Source organism: Eulemur rufifrons, unplaced genomic scaffold, assembly GCF_041146395.1.
Source record: "Eulemur rufifrons isolate Redbay unplaced genomic scaffold, OSU_ERuf_1 scaffold_125, whole genome shotgun sequence".
Classification (NCBI taxonomy): domain Eukaryota; kingdom Metazoa; phylum Chordata; class Mammalia; order Primates; family Lemuridae; genus Eulemur; species Eulemur rufifrons.
Window position 1 is genome coordinate 421920 of NW_027182907.1, and position 15774 is coordinate 437693.

A 15774-nucleotide genomic window follows, 5' to 3' on the forward strand; every position below is an offset into this window, starting at 1 on the left:
AAAGAAAATAAATAAATAAAGGAATGTATCCGGATGGATATATTTTCACCCGCATCAAATATATCCCTGACTGAAAATCCACACAGGTATTTTATAGGGTACTTACAGGCTCCCCATTGCCAAGGGCAACAGGATTTGCATACTAACAGGCAGTTTGCTTTAGGGTCAAAGTCTCCTAAAAGGCTACTACAGATCCTTTAACTAACTCCAACTAGGGGAATAATGAGTTATAAAATCATCTTGGGGCAAACTTGTAAGTTTTATGATAAGGCTATTACTTTTGCAACAAACAGGGACATCTTGGCTCCGGTGATTGTGTTCTTGGGGACAGAGATGATCCCAGAAGTCAACATGGGCTGTGCTTTGTGTTAATTACTTGAACTGCATGGTACCATCTGGGCCTGGCTTGGGCATTAGCGTATCTATATGATCAGCTCTCATCTCTGGGGGTCCACCTGTCAGCTCCGGCAACCTTTTGGTTCTAAGGAAAAGGCATGCCTTGTCTTTCAAAACAGGTGAGAACCAAAGGCCCAGTTTACAGCTGTCTCTTTGAAGTGCAGCTTCTACTGACCAGCGAGACGCCCTCCTGGGAGGAGGCAGCTTTTCAAATAACACATTTATCTTTTCTTTAAGGCAAAGCCTTATTTGACTTCTGAAATCAAATCTTGTCTCCAGAAATACAGGGGGCATTTCTGTAACTCAATATTCTTAGGCTCAACATCTCCCCCTTTTTTTAAGAAAGTTGATGGAGTTGGACAGCCATCACAGTGAGGCGTTGGTCTCCAGATTCTTGTCTTCTTTGGAGTTTTCTCCAGACTATAAATAAACACAAGCAAAGGATTAAAATAATGCCAAAAGTTACAACAGTGGAACTCCCATAGATCTTAAGACGATAAAGTGGATCAGCTGACTCTAAACCAGAAGAGATGTCATTAATAATGTCAGCTTCAGAGAGCAATTTAAGTTTGTGACTGAAGATACTTAATATTTCTTGTTGTAAGTTTCCAATCTCTTCAGTCAGATTTGCTTGGTTAAGTAGATGTTTTCCCATGGAAACCGAGTTTGATTATATATATGAGGTGTAACACAAAATTGAGTGATATTCCAATCGCAATGAAGTCTAAGTTGCTTTTGTAGACTTCTAACCTGGTCTCCCAACAAGGTGACTGCTTGTGGTAAGTCAGCCACTTGAATAGCTAATTTAGAATCAATCTGATTTTGGGTAGACCATAATTGATTTAAATCGTGGTGCCAATTTTGAACAAATTCAGTGGTCTGAACAGTCTGATGCAGAGCCACACCTGCAGTGGCCCCAGAAGCAGTGACAGCAATGATTCCCAAAATAGCTGCTATTAAGAGACCAATAAATCTTTTTGTACATTTAAGAATGTGGTTAAGTAGTTTGTCCAAAAGGAACATTGCTGGTGTTTCTTGCCAGACTCTATTCATTTTAACAGGTAACCACAGTCCTGTTCTGGCTTTGAGAATATAAAGTGTTTCTTTATAAGGATTGAACTTCATAGAATTGTTAATACAGGTATAATGAGAACAGTTGTCACAGGTCACTAGGAAAGAAGGTTCGTTATAAACAGCATGTCCAATCATAAATAAGTAAGGCAGTCTAACACAAACTTTAATGAGTAGAATTTAAATTCAAAGTCCATTCTCGGCTATTGTTTGTATCCAGAGTGTGTGTGCTAATCCAGGCCTGCAAAGGGTGCAAAGCAGCTGATATTTTCCACAACTGATCATGAATAGGGCCATCTAAAATATGAGGAGCTGGAGAGCTCCTACCATCATTGAGCCGTGTAATATGACTTTTAAGGTCAATGTCTTTTACAGACATCGAGGTGGCAGTTTTATTCCAATGAAGCTTTTTAAAATTGTGAGAGAAGGCAGGATGTCCATAGGGACTCCAGTCTAGGACAACACCATAAGATGTGGACCCAGCAAGAATGCGCCCCGTGTGAGCTCTACAATTGTCCCATTGTACCCAAGTTTTAGGGTCAGAAATTATTACTTTCTTACAAAGGGGTATATCTGTGGGTGCAATTTTAGAATGCTCAATAGTGATGTGTCTGGTTGCCAGACACTCTTACCACCATGCTCACCACGCAGATCACGGCAAGAAAAAGATTTACAGACGTTTTAGGTACAGATGTCTGGTTCAATATCCCATCTGCTTCTTCGTATGTTCTCTTCAGCTGTCCCCACGTCATGGTCTGTGCCTGACGTGTCTTCCGCTTTTTCCCCTCGAGTTTCCACTCTGGGTTTGATTCTTCTGTTTGGAATCCAGACTGTTGGTCTGTCATCTGTCAAAACACAAACAAAAACTCTCCACCATACCTTTGCACATCCTTTTTTCCATTTATTTTCTCCATCATCTTTCCACCAGATAGGCTGGTGAGGGAAAGAGTCTGATTGTGGACTCCTATTCCAATGCTTTTCTATTGCTGTTAATTTATCTTCCTTATGAATATTCAAAAAATTTTAGGTAAATGAGGCTTGATTTATTCTATCTTTGGGAGACTGTGTACCTCCCCCTTTTTGTTTTAATAACATGTTTTTTTAAAGTTTGATGTGTACGTTCTATAATGCCTTGTCCTTGAGGATTATAAGGAATGCCAGTAACGTGTTTGATGTCCCATGTAATACAAAAAGCTGTAAAGGAATGACTAGTGTAAGCAGGGCCATTGTCAGTTTCAATGGTGGCTGGGACTCCCATGTATATAAAACAGGAGTGTAAGTGTGAGAACATATGTCTAACAGTTTCTCCAGAGGCTGGAGTAGCCATAATAAGACCGGAATAAGTATCTACAGTAACATGTACAACATCTAACTTGCCAAATTCAGGAATATGTGTAACATCCGTTTGTCATAATTTATTTGGTGAGAGACCTCAAGGATTAACTCCTGCAGAAAATTTAGGCTGATTAATTAATTGACAAGTGGGACAATGAGAAACAAAAGTTTGGCTTGATTATTGATTGTATAATTGCATTGACTTTTCTTAAATCAGTTAACATTTGTCATTTGCCAGATTTCTTTTTTAATAACAAACATAGGAGAATTTCACGGACTGGTGGACTCCTCTATATGTCCTGCTTGTAATTGTTCTTTTACTAATATTTGAAGAGCACCCAATTTTTTTTTGTTTGTTTTTTGTTTTAGTGGCCACTGCTGTCCACATAGGCTTTTGTGATATCCAATTTAAAGCCAGAGCATAATGGTAGCAGTGGCTGCTATCCAAAATTTGGATAGCCTAAACCATGCTGAGAAGTATGTGCCTTTGGTGCCTTGAAAGTCTTAGCCCCTTGGCTCCTTTTACCCAAACCAAAACAAGGGTTATAATTCATATTTAGCATAACCTGTTTAGCAGATGTATTAGGTATACTGACGTATGCTCCCCACTGCTGTAACAAATCTCTTCCCCACAAATTAATAGTGATGTTAGCCACGTAAGGTTTTAAAGTGGCTGTCTGTCCATCAGGGCCTGAACAATTTAAAATTTGTCCACTTTGAAATATGTCAGTCATCGTTCCTATTCCGGTAAGAACAGTAGGAACTTGTTGTAAAGGCCAAGCTTTTGGCCAAAAACTTTTAGAAATAATTATAACATCAGCTCCAGTATCTGTAAGTCTAACAAAAGATTTGCCATTTAACTTAATTTCTAATTGAGGTCTTTGGTCATTAATAAAAGTTTGGCAATATTGAGCGGCGGATGTAAAAGCCACTAACACTTTGAATTAGCATTATTAAAAGCCAATATATGTAACATTAGATTTTTCAAGTCAGGCGTACTAACCATTTTTTGCACAACATCTTGTAGTTCATAAGTTTCATAATAAAACTTATGAAATCTGCATAAGTTTTATTAACATTTTCTTTAACATTTTACACAAGAAAACACAGACTGTTTAGGAGAAGCTATTTTTTCTTATGCTCTAATATAGCACTGTTGAATTTGAGCAATAACTTGATCATCTTTTTTAAAATCTTAGTTTGGTTTTTTTTTTAAGTTTTTTTTTTTTTTTTTTTTTTTTTTTATCAGCCTCTCTCAAGGGTGGATCATGCTTCTGGGAATCGTTTACATTAGAAAGCAGTGGTTCCCAAGCTTAAAACTGCTGGCTTGAGCCAAGCAGAGAGCTCTTGCTTAAAGTGAAAGTTTACCACCCCCCCTTTTTTTTTCTTTTTTCTTCTTTTTTCTCTTTTTTAATTTTTGAACTAACACATTTATCTTTTCTTTAAGGCAAAGCCTTATTTGACTTATGAAATCAAATCTTGTCTCCAGAAATACAGGGGGCATTTCTACAACTCAGTATTCTTAGGCTCAACACCCATCCCCCTGGCTGCAATGCTATGAAAATGGCCCATGCCCTCCTAGCTTCCCCTCTGCAAATAATACTGGGGGAAAGTACCCCCAAACACTGGGCATACTTTGAGACTTCTCTTTGTACCCTGATCCAGTAATTCATCATTATCTAGATAGCTCATCAGTGCCTTCAAGCAGATTTTTTTTTTTTTAATATTTATCCAGGTTTTCTAGTTGTTCTCAGTGGACGGTTGGCTTGAGTCATCTACACACCTATAACTGGAAACAGAAGTCTCACCTATGTTGTAAAAAGGTATTGTATATGTTCACTGGTGGTCATTTTAAAATATATAAACAAATTCTTTGATATGCCTTTCTTTAAGAGGTGGGGTTAAATTTCCCTCCCCTTGAGTATGAGTTGCATGTAGTGACCTTCATCTAATAGAATGTGGCAAAATGATGGACTGTGACTCCTGAGGGTGGGTCAGAGCAGCTTCCTCCTTGCTCTCTTGCTCAGGGGAGGCCAGCTGCCACAATGTAAAGGGATTCAAGGAGTCGTGTGGAGAGGCCCATGCAGTAAGGCATTGAGGCCTCTTGCCAACAGCCATGTGAATGAGCCGTCTTAGGAGACCCTCCAGGCTCAGTGTGGCCTCTGGATGACTACGGTCCAGGCCAACTTCTTTACTGCAACATGAAAGACTCTGAACGCAAACTACCCAGCTAAGCCAGCCTTGAATCTTAATCTGCAAACTGTGAGATGACGAATGTTAAACCAAGCAATTTTGGGGTAAATGGTTTTATATTAATAGTAATATGTTTGTTTTTAAATTTTATATTTTATTATTTGTAATTTAATATTCATTTTATGTGAAAAAAGAAATCAATAGCTTAAAATTTTAAAGTAATATTTAAATAAAAAAGAATATGTTGTATGATCTCTGCTTCCAGTTAGGAAAAAAACAAGGAGTTTTTCAGAACGGATGAAGTCATTTCCACAATACTATTAACAGATAAGCCATTCAGAAACCCTTTAGGATTTATTCTTACTTCCTGAAGAGCTTCTATAGTATGGTCTCTATGCAAAGTGAAAACATACATGAGCATTTGTCTTTTCCAAAGTAACACAATCTGACTATAGCTAAGTTATTGAATGGAACTATGCTTTTACATAAAAAGCTTAAAACCAATTAAAATATAATTTTAGTTCTTACCTGCTGACTTCTGGATGTAGTTCAGCCAGTCACTTCATGATCTTGGTGAACGCAAGTTCAGAGTATTTGGAGGTATGAATCTAACAGGTGCATCAGGTAATAATTTAGCAGATTCAATTTGTTTACAATTCTTGACACCCTAAATAAGCATTTTAAAAGTTTTCTTAACACAATTACATAGTGATAATCCAGCTTATTCAATTAAAATAAATTTTAAAATTATAAATAAAATAAACTGCTCTGAAAATTTTACTTTAAGATTATTTATACCAAGTAAGTTTACTTCAGCGGTGTTCAGGGCTATGTATTAAGAAAACATGTCCAACATAATTTTTTATAGTAATGATAAAGTCTATGAGTCTAAATCAGCCTTTCTCAACTGGGATTCTTCCTCTGAACCCCAGAACACAGCAAATGGTGTAACTATTTTCTCAACCCTCCCAAAGACAGAGGACATAATCAGACCCATTCTAGATGCCAAGGAGAGGGGTTAACCCATTAAATAAAATGAATGTTTTGGGGTTAGGGTATTAAAGCTTAATTCTTTTAATCAACCCACCTGATAAAGGCTGGTCTGAAGAGTAATTATAAATATTCTATATTTTATTTACTAAATACCGTATGTAATGAACACAAACTACATGCCCAGAATTGTATCACAGGTTATGGGGGGAGGAACCAGTAATATAAAGTGCAGCCTCCTTCACTTGTGAAAGATAAAATTAAAATGATCAATTAGTTACTATTAACCATGCAAGTAGACTATAAATGGTGCGAAACCACTGTAAATCCTGTAAAAATTCAACAAAGGAAGGGCTCAGACTTTAAATCCTAGATGAAAAGTCAGGGCAAAATACATAAAATATTAGCTCTGTCACACCAGAATATTACATTTTACTTATTGCCATTATCTCTCCCACTAGATTTAAGCTTCATATAAAAGCACAGATTTTTGTCTATTTTGTTCACTGTTGCTTTCTCAGTTCTTAGAATAATGTACACAGTTGGTATGTAATAACTCTTTAGTCAATAAATAAGTGAAAAGATTGGGATGTGATAGTTTAAAGTGATAGTTGAAACCACAGAAAAAATGAGCTCTCCAAGAAAAAGCCAAATTACTGGTATGTAACAGCAACGATAATAGCTGTACTTACTGAGTACATCCTCAGTACATTGTACTGAGAATTTTTCCATATTAAGCTCATTTAAACTTCTAAATATTTGAGGTAAGAACTATTATCCTCATTTTAAGACAAAAAGCTCAGAGAGTGAGGTAGCTCTCCCAGAGTCACACAGGATGAGCAGGAGGCAGAGCAAACTTCCATCATTTTCCACATCGTGTTTAAAACCTCATTGAGGTACAGATGAGGGCATAAAAAAATAAAATGAGGCCGGGCGCGGTGGCTCACGCCTGTAATCCTAGCACTCTGGGAGGCCGAGGCGGGTGGATCGTTCAAGGTCAGGAGTTCGAGACCAGCCTGAGCAAGAGCGAGACCCCGTCTCTACTAAAAATAGAAAGAAATTATATGGACAACTAAAAATATATAGAAAAATTAGCCAGGCATAGTGGCACATGCCTGTAGTCCCAGCTACTCGGGAGGCTGAGGCAGGAGGATCGCTTAAGCCGAGGAGTCTGAGGTTGCTGTGAGCTAAGCTGATGCCACGGCACTCACTCTAGCCTGAGCAACAAAGTGAGACTCTGTCTCAAAAAAAAAAAAAAAGAAAAAAAAATGACTACCTTTTATGGTTTTTTTCTTTTGTTTTTCTTTTTCTTTCTTTCTTTTTTTTTTTTTTGAGACAGAGTCTCACTTTGTTGCTCAGGCTAGAGTGAGTGCCATGGCATCAGCCTAGCTCACAGCAACCTCAAACTCCTGAGCTCAAGGGATCCTCCTGTCTCAGCCTCCCGAGTAGCTGGGACTACAGGCATGAGCCACCATGCCTGGCTAATTTTTTCTATATATATATTTAGCTGTCCATATAATTTCTTTCTATTTTTAGTAGAGATGGGGTCTCGCTCTTGCTCAGGCTGGTCTCGAACTCCTTAGCTCAAACGATCCGCCCACCTCGGCCTCCCAGAGTGCTAGGATTACAGGCGTGAGCCACCGCGCCCGGCCGGTTTTTTAATTATGAGATAACATTAGCTATAAAAAGTGATGAAAGTATAATAATTAGTTACTTATAGAGTAGCACTATTCAAGAATAAAGAAGAAAAAAAGACTGGAAAGCAGCAGTCCCCCACCTTTTTGGCAGCATTCATTTCCTTCACAGCCATCTTTATATCACTGTTTTTTGTGGGGTTTTGTTTTTTTTTGGAAAGCAAGAGATGCATATCTGAAATAGAAAAGCAGAAAACCAAAAGGTTTTTCATTGACTTTAAATTACCTCAAACTTAATTTTGTAATCACTGGCTCAAATATAGTTTTCACAATAATAAATGCTCTTATAAAGGTTGATATACTAAGCCGGGCGAGGTAGTTCACGTCTGTAATCCTAGCACCCTGGGAGGCCAAGGCGGGTGGATCGCTCAAGGTCAGGAGTTCGAGACCAGCCTGAACGAGACTCCCGTCTCTACTGAAAATAGAAAGAAATTATATGGACAGCTAAAAAAATATATATAGAAAAAATTAGCTGGGCATGGTGGCACATACCTGTAGTCCCCGCTACTCGGGAGGCTGAGGCAGGAGGATTGCTTGAGCCCAGGAGTTGGAGGTTGCTATGAGCTAGGCTGACGCCATGGCACTCTAGCCCAGGCAACAGAGTGAGACTCTGTCAAAAAAAAAAAAAAAACAAAAACAAAAACAAAAGGTTGATATATTTAGCTTGAAATCAGGAAGAATGTTTATTTAGGATAACTAAATAAAAACCAAATTAAAGATGAGAAATAAAAGATACTAAGCATTTCTCATGAATTATCTCCTATTAATTTTATATTAAAATTTAATGTAAAACATTTGCAAAGCTGATATATGATGAAGTTGCAGGGATTAGCAATCTGGGGACTATTTATACTAAAAAAATTAAAATTAATTCCTATGTTCAAACATAACCCCCAGATGACTCAAAGGCTTGCAATGTGAAAGTCAAAATTTAAAACATTTACCAGAATATTTAAGAGAATATATTTATGGCCTTGTTGTGGGGAAATATTTAGACCAAAAAAACAAAAAAAGTTGAAACATCGAATCAGAACTTTAACCATATAATTGAGAAAGTCAGGCAAGAGCTATTCCTATAAAAGCACCAGACCTAGAGAGTGTCAGTGGAAGGATACATACCAAATCTGAAAAGTGGTTGTTTTCAAATGATGGGACTATGGATAATTTTTTATAACCTCCTTGTATTTTTGCATTTAATTGTATTTTCTAAATTTCCACACAGTATGTATAATACTTAAGAAAACCCCACAGTTTGTTTTAAGGATTCAACAAGATGCTAAAAGAATCTTTCACATCAGGTAATACTATTAGGATTATAATACTACTTTAATGAACTGTATTAATACCACATTAATGAGTAAAATTTAGAAGGCGTATACTCTTAGGTGACTCCATTAAATAAAATTAAACACCTATTTTTTAACAAATTTCAACCCCAACTACAAACAGGATTCTCTCTTAATTGATAAAGATTTTCATATCTGAAATGAACAGCCATCATTTTTAATCAGCAGACAGTAAAGGTATTTCCATCACCATTGTGATTTGAATGATCTGACAATGTCACAAAATAAAAAGTAGCAACAGACAGATTGGAAGAGATTATATACAGATGATGTAGCTATCTACCTAAAGTATAAAAGTGTCATCTGAAAAGTAATTAAACTCAGAAATAATAGAATACAATTTTCTGAGCATCTACTATGTGCCCGGCTTTACTCCTAGTGCTTTACATACTTAACTCATAGTAGTTTCACAACATCGCTATGACAGTACTATCAACCTCACTTTATAGACAAAGAGGAGGCTGAGGTACAAAAACGTTAAGTAAATTGCCCAAATTTATTCATCAAGTTGCTGACAGACCTGGGAATTGAGCCAAAGTTATCTCTTTCTGGAGCCCGTTCTCCTTAACTAAGGCACTCTACATTCCCTGTGAAACAGTGCGTAACAAGATAAAGTACACGGAAGTCAGTAAGTCTGCTACATACCACTAGTAACAAGCTACAAAGTATAATCCAAGAAAGATCTGATTAAGAACAGCACGAACTAATGACTGCAGCTATTTGTCTATAATGACTGCAACTATTTGTCTACATGGCCCCGTATACTAGCCTGGGACCCTCCTGTGGGAATGGCCTTTGACTTTATCCCCACTGTGGCTGATGTCTGGTACAGAACCTCTAGTGAGCAGCAGGCACACAGTAATGCACATTGGACTGAATTTGGGAAACAAACCTGTAATTAGTAGAAGAATCATAAATTGAAATTTCAGAAACTAGGTATTTCTGGAAATGAGACCTTCAATCAGCCTAAAAAAAGAGAAATAATATGAAGTTCAAAAAGAAATCTTGGCATACCTCAGATACTGAAGGGCAGAGATCACCAACATGTACCAAATAACCTTTATCTCTTTGTAAGTGTTCAGCATACATTTCTTTTTTTTTTTTTTTTTTTGACAGAGTCTCACTTTGTTGCCCAGGCTAGAGTGAGTGCCGTGGGGTCAGCTTAGCTCACAGCAACCTCAGACTCCTGGGCTTAAGCAATTCTACTGCCTCAGCCTCCCGAGTAGCTGGGACTACAGGCATGCGCCACTATGCCCGGCTAATTTTTTCTATATATGTTTTTAGTTGTCCATATAATTTCTTTCTATTTTTAGTAGAGACGGGGTCTCGCTCTTGCTCAGGCTGGTCTCGATCTCCTGACCTTGAGCGATCCACCCGCCTCGGCCTCCCAGAGTGCTAGGATTACAGGCGTGAGCCACCGCGCCCGGCCGAGTACATTTCTGCTTGTAGAAAAACAGAATATACCACAGAAATGATCATCATTGTATTGGGATGTTTAAGAGAAAATGAAAACTTGCTAAATATTTCATGGTTTCTTTTTACTATCGCAAAGCTTATCAAAAAGTTATCAACAAATATCAGCATGACCAGACCGAAGACCAAAAGCCTGGAGTACAGTGTTAAGATTTCTGGGCCTTAATCATATCATCTTGAAAAATAAATGGGTATGGATTAGTTGATATTAAGTCTCTCATAGCTCAAATGAATAAATTACATCTAAACGGAGTAATCAGTTACAGCTGTCCTTTGGTATCCCTGAGGGACTGGTTCTAGGACTCCCTGCAGATACCAAGATCTGAGGATGCTCAAATCCTTTATATAAAATGGCATAGTATTTGCATATACTCCACACACATCCTCCTATATACCTTAAATTATCTCTAGATTATTCACAATACCTAATACAATGTAAATTCTATGTAAATAGTTGTTATGCTGCATTGTTTAGGAAATAATGACAAGAAAGTTGGTTGAATCCATGAATACAGAACCCATGGGCTGACTGTACATCACGACTAAAAAAGTCTGTTATTTGTCCCTGGTTGAGAGAAGTGCTATGAGAACACTGGATGTACACAGGATCTTAACTCCTTAGTGTTAGTGCTGGCTAGAGCTAGTGGTTTCAGAGACCTCTTTACACACATTCCTTTGTTGGGGAAATAACGCACCAAGAAAATCTTTCAATCAGACAAATATCAACAGCAGGTATTATATAGCTTGTGATAATGTTAAGAGCACATAAGAAAAAAACAGACAAATTACTTGAGTTAGACAGCATGATTTTGGAAACCACAAATACTAGGATTATAGATAGTTTTTTTTCTTGCTTGACAAAAAAATTCAAAATTCTTAGACTGTCATCTCATAGTCAATATTGTGAAGGGAACCTGGTCTGAAATCAAAGATTCACTAAATTGAGATTTGAATTACTAGCGAATCCTATACCTGGCACAGAGGGAGTACACACATATTGTTTTTTTTTTTGTTTTTTTTTTTTTTTTTTTGAGACAAAGTCTCACTTTGTTGCCCAGGCTAGAGTGAGTGCCGTGGCATCAGCCTAGCTCACAGCAACCTCAAACTCCTGGGCTCAAGCGATCCTCCTGCCTCAGCCTCCCGAGTAGCTGGGACTACAGGCATGCGCCACTATGCCCGGCTAATTTTTCTATATATATATTTTTAGCTGTCCATATATTTTTTTTCTATTTTTAGTAGAGACGGGGTCTCGCTCTTGCTCAGGCTGGTCTCGAACTCCTGACCTTGAGCGATCCACACATATTGTTGAATGAATCCATGAGTACTTTTACTTATGTTTTAATAATTTTTAAATAATAATGGGAGATTTGTAAATTTTATTGTGTTCATTAAGTAATAATAGTAACAAGAGTAGCCTAGCACTTATCGAATGCTCTGCTCCAGGCAACATGCTAAGCACTTTATATACACATCACCTCACATGATTCTCCCAACCACCCCGTGAGGGAGCTATTATTAATATTATTTCCATTTTACAGATGATGATACTGAGGTCATGGAGTTTAGGTCACAAATCTGTTAAGTATTGGTGCTAGAATTCAGGCAGAGTCTTTCATCTTTAGGTAATCAATACCTAACCTTCTTCATTAACTTACTTCACTTAATTTGTTAATCTCTTTGGATTATAAATGTATTCTACAGAGAAATAGTGAAACTACCTAACTTTACATTTTTATATTGCAGTGAAAAAGAAGTAAAGAGATATAGTACACTAAAGGAGTCAGAAGGTATACATTACACCCATCACCTAACCCTTCACTAATTCGATACAAAATATCTACTGGATACCCCATGGGCTGCACGCTGTACTTGGCAGTGAACAAAATCCCTGATCTTGCTGAGCTAGTATGTAAGGGTGGGAAGGCAGTGAACCCAGTAATCAATCAAGCATCAAGTAAGCAAAACACACAGTCTTGTAACAAGTGATGTGGTGGAAAATAATGCAAGGAAAGAAAAAAAGTTACAATTAAATCAGATGATATAATATTTTGAGTTGTGTATATGTATTAATATATGCATAAAGAAATGCATTGAAATGCTCACTAAAATATTGATAGTGGTTACTGAAGGTTGGAGAAACTTCAGGTAATTTTAATTTTCTTATATTTTCATATTTTATTTAAAAATCTTAGCCATTATTTATACAGGCAGAAAAAAATAAAACCATTGCTAATATGGAAAATTAAAAAACCCACAGAAACATACAGATAAAAATAAAGAGAGGTAGCATAACTATCACAAGAAATGATAGAATTTTCTCTAGTGCCTGTGATTATTCTAACTATTATAAGCATTTAAGGACTATCTAAAGATGAAAATACTCCTGAAATAGATGAAATTATTAAAGTGAGGGAAAGCAAAGAGTTTCCATCACTAATACTGATTTGATAGATTAGTACTGGTTACCTGAGGAAAGCTAAGAAGTTGGTTTTGTTCCCCAGGTAACCGCACCTGAAAGTGTCCAGTGAGGGCTCAGTGGAAAAGAATGCAGCTTATCTACTTGCTAACTAAATCTTGGGTTTAAGCTTTTAGCAATTTTCTGTTCTTTAAAAAGTTAACCTCCAACTGGCCAATTTCTCATTTTATATAAAGAAAAGCCGCAAACAGGAATAAAATATTAAAACAGCTCAGGCACCCAACACAACACAGAAGCAGATTAAGTATTATTTTACAAATAGGTTAGGATTCCTCAGTAAATTGTTAAACCAACCTAGTGTAAACTTCAGATTCCATCTATCTTGTTCTATTTGATTTTCTTTCTCTTCCTGAGAAGTCAAATCCTGTCAGGTTTTCTTTAGCATCAAATCAGTCTTCACTTATTTCTTGGTAATTTCTACAGTCTCATAAATTGAAAACAATGAGCTATGAATTACCTACAATGTTTAACCCTCTGAAAAGTTATCTAAAAAGCATGATGAATCACTATGATAATTACTTGTTTTATATACAAATCTAAAGATGAATATTAAGCAAAATAAGAGAACCAAGCATAAAGCTTCTGTGAGAAGGGATTTCAGCAGTCCCAAAATAAGAAATTCTTTTCAGTTTGAGTGATCAGCTTCCTAGTTTCCCTTTAATTAATATTGATTCCCAGTTTATTAAAACTGTTAGTATTCTGATTTTTCAATCGTTATTTATTGGAAAAAAGACATTATCTTTATACACAGAATAAGAGAAAACTTCTTTAAAAGGACTAAGTAGTGCTGCAGCTCTTTATATCATTAAAATTAACGATCTTTTTGGAATGACCATAATCTCTTTTCTTAAAGGAGAAAACTAAAAAAAGTACACAATTTACAGAGATACAATTAGACACAAGAAAGAAAGTTTTCAAATTGGAAACATGAAGCAGAATAAAAGTCCATATTATTATTCAGCATTATCGGATACATTAGGTGACTTTAAAGACAAGTCAAGCAAAAATAAGAACATACTTAACATTCACAATCAGAATGATGCCATTGTAGTCAATTAAAAATATTTATTTTGACGTAATGAATAAACACTGGAGATATTTTAAACCTTGACTGTTTTCTGGCAACTATGAAAGATAATATATTTTTATACTAACTTTTAGCATCAACTTTCAGTTGATCAAAGTCTACATTTATATCACCATTTTTTAAACCGTCTTTCTTGGGTGATGTGTCTTGTTTAGGATGACTACTGTAAGATAACAAAGATATCTGAGGATTAAGATAATAAAAGCAATAATAAGGACTAGCAATTATTTCACTCTTACTATGTGACAGGCACTCTTCACTGGCATTATTTAGCCCGTACAATAACGAAGGCTATGAGAGTAAAACCATCAACTTGACTTCACAGATGAGAAAACTGAATCTAAGAAACTCATTGCGCCAAGCCACAGTTAACAAGAATTAGGATTTGAATCCAGTCTGTGTATAGTTACTATGTGCTAACACTAGTATTTTGGAAAGTGTGGCAGATACACACTAGAAGTACTTGAGATAACTTTGGGAGGTATATATAAATATTAATAACATTAACCTTTAACAGTTATGTATTTAGTGTATGCTTACGTATATTTTTTATTTATGGAAAGTAATATTTCTTTCTTATATGTAAGAGTGAATTATTCTTCACACTTAAATTTTTGTGAAAAGGAGAATCATTTAAAGAAAAATACAGAATAACATTACAGGTAACATAGGGCTATGGTAAATTGTGAAGATGGTACATGAATAGCTGAAATTTAGAAATACTATACTACACTATACTGGCTTTCATGCATAACTAGTTAATTTAATGAGACAGGGACTAAAATGTAATCCCAACTTAAAATAGATATTGTTTTATAGCCAAAAGTATGATTATAAAAATTGTTACATCTACATCTTGTACTTTTAAAAATAATTTATTCTTCCTAAGTAAGCAGGTTATACCATTGGTACCACTGCAATGAAATTAAAGCCCTTAAGAATTATCATATAGTACTAAATGTATAAATTGTTTAAGCAAAGTATTAATACGTAAGAAATTTAAGTACATGAAAATCTACTTATGAATCTGTTAATTCTTTGTGGATAACTAAGTTTTTTAAAAAATGAATTTATCATTCATGTTAGTAGAAAGGAACATATGTTAATCAAGTATTTCACTTTGGACTTGGGAATCCATCTTGGGGGATTACCTAAGACCACTCAAAGAATGAAACCTTAAAGTTAAGACCAAAGTCAGAAAAGCAGAAATAAACTTCAGCTTTCCTATTCCATTGCCTCCTGGCTTGATAATGGAATGTAACTTATGTTACTAGAACACTTTATAATTTGCAGGGTGTTCTTATATAGATTAAACCATCTTTTCTGATTGTCATCTGACCAAGATTCCCTTGGTGGAAAAAGACAGAATGAGAAAACTTATGAGAGGCATTTAAAAACTATTTTCCTCATTTCAACAAAGGAGAAATTAAAACTTTGCTCTACCTAAAATAAATGGAACATTACTTTATTCTACCCCATGACATGAAGGTGCAAGATATTAGTTTTAACTACACTCATGCAACATGATGGTGGCCATATATCATGGATTTGCTCGGGACAGTCCAGATTTATACCTATTGCTGTGGTGAATGATTAACATTACTATTACTCTCTTTCATCCTCAAAAGTCTAGTGATTTGGTGATAAACTATATGCTTACCCTACTCAACATATATTGCTGATATCTGTTTCATTAGGCTTAAATACAGCATT

At 36.0% G+C, this 15774-nt stretch overlaps 1 long non-coding RNA gene across 10 annotated transcripts in view; it reads right to left on the minus strand.

The window, feature by feature from the left end:
- Nucleotides 1-734: 734 nt before the first annotated feature.
- Nucleotides 735-15774, minus strand: part of LOC138379714 (uncharacterized) — a 171056-nt gene continuing 156016 nt past the window's right edge. For 4 of the 10 annotated variants that reach the window (XR_011232277.1, XR_011232280.1, XR_011232278.1 and 1 more), the window contains exons 3-6: nucleotides 10040-10116; nucleotides 7763-7854; nucleotides 5524-5662; nucleotides 735-2312 (exon numbers count right to left, since the gene is read on the minus strand). This is a non-coding gene — a long non-coding RNA (uncharacterized lncRNA). Of the gene's footprint in view, nucleotides 2313-5523; nucleotides 5663-7762; nucleotides 7855-7981; nucleotides 8152-9917; nucleotides 9992-10039; nucleotides 10117-15774 lie in introns of those variants that run through there. The other 6 variants (XR_011232276.1, XR_011232282.1, XR_011232281.1 and 3 more) reach the window with 6 other exon arrangements.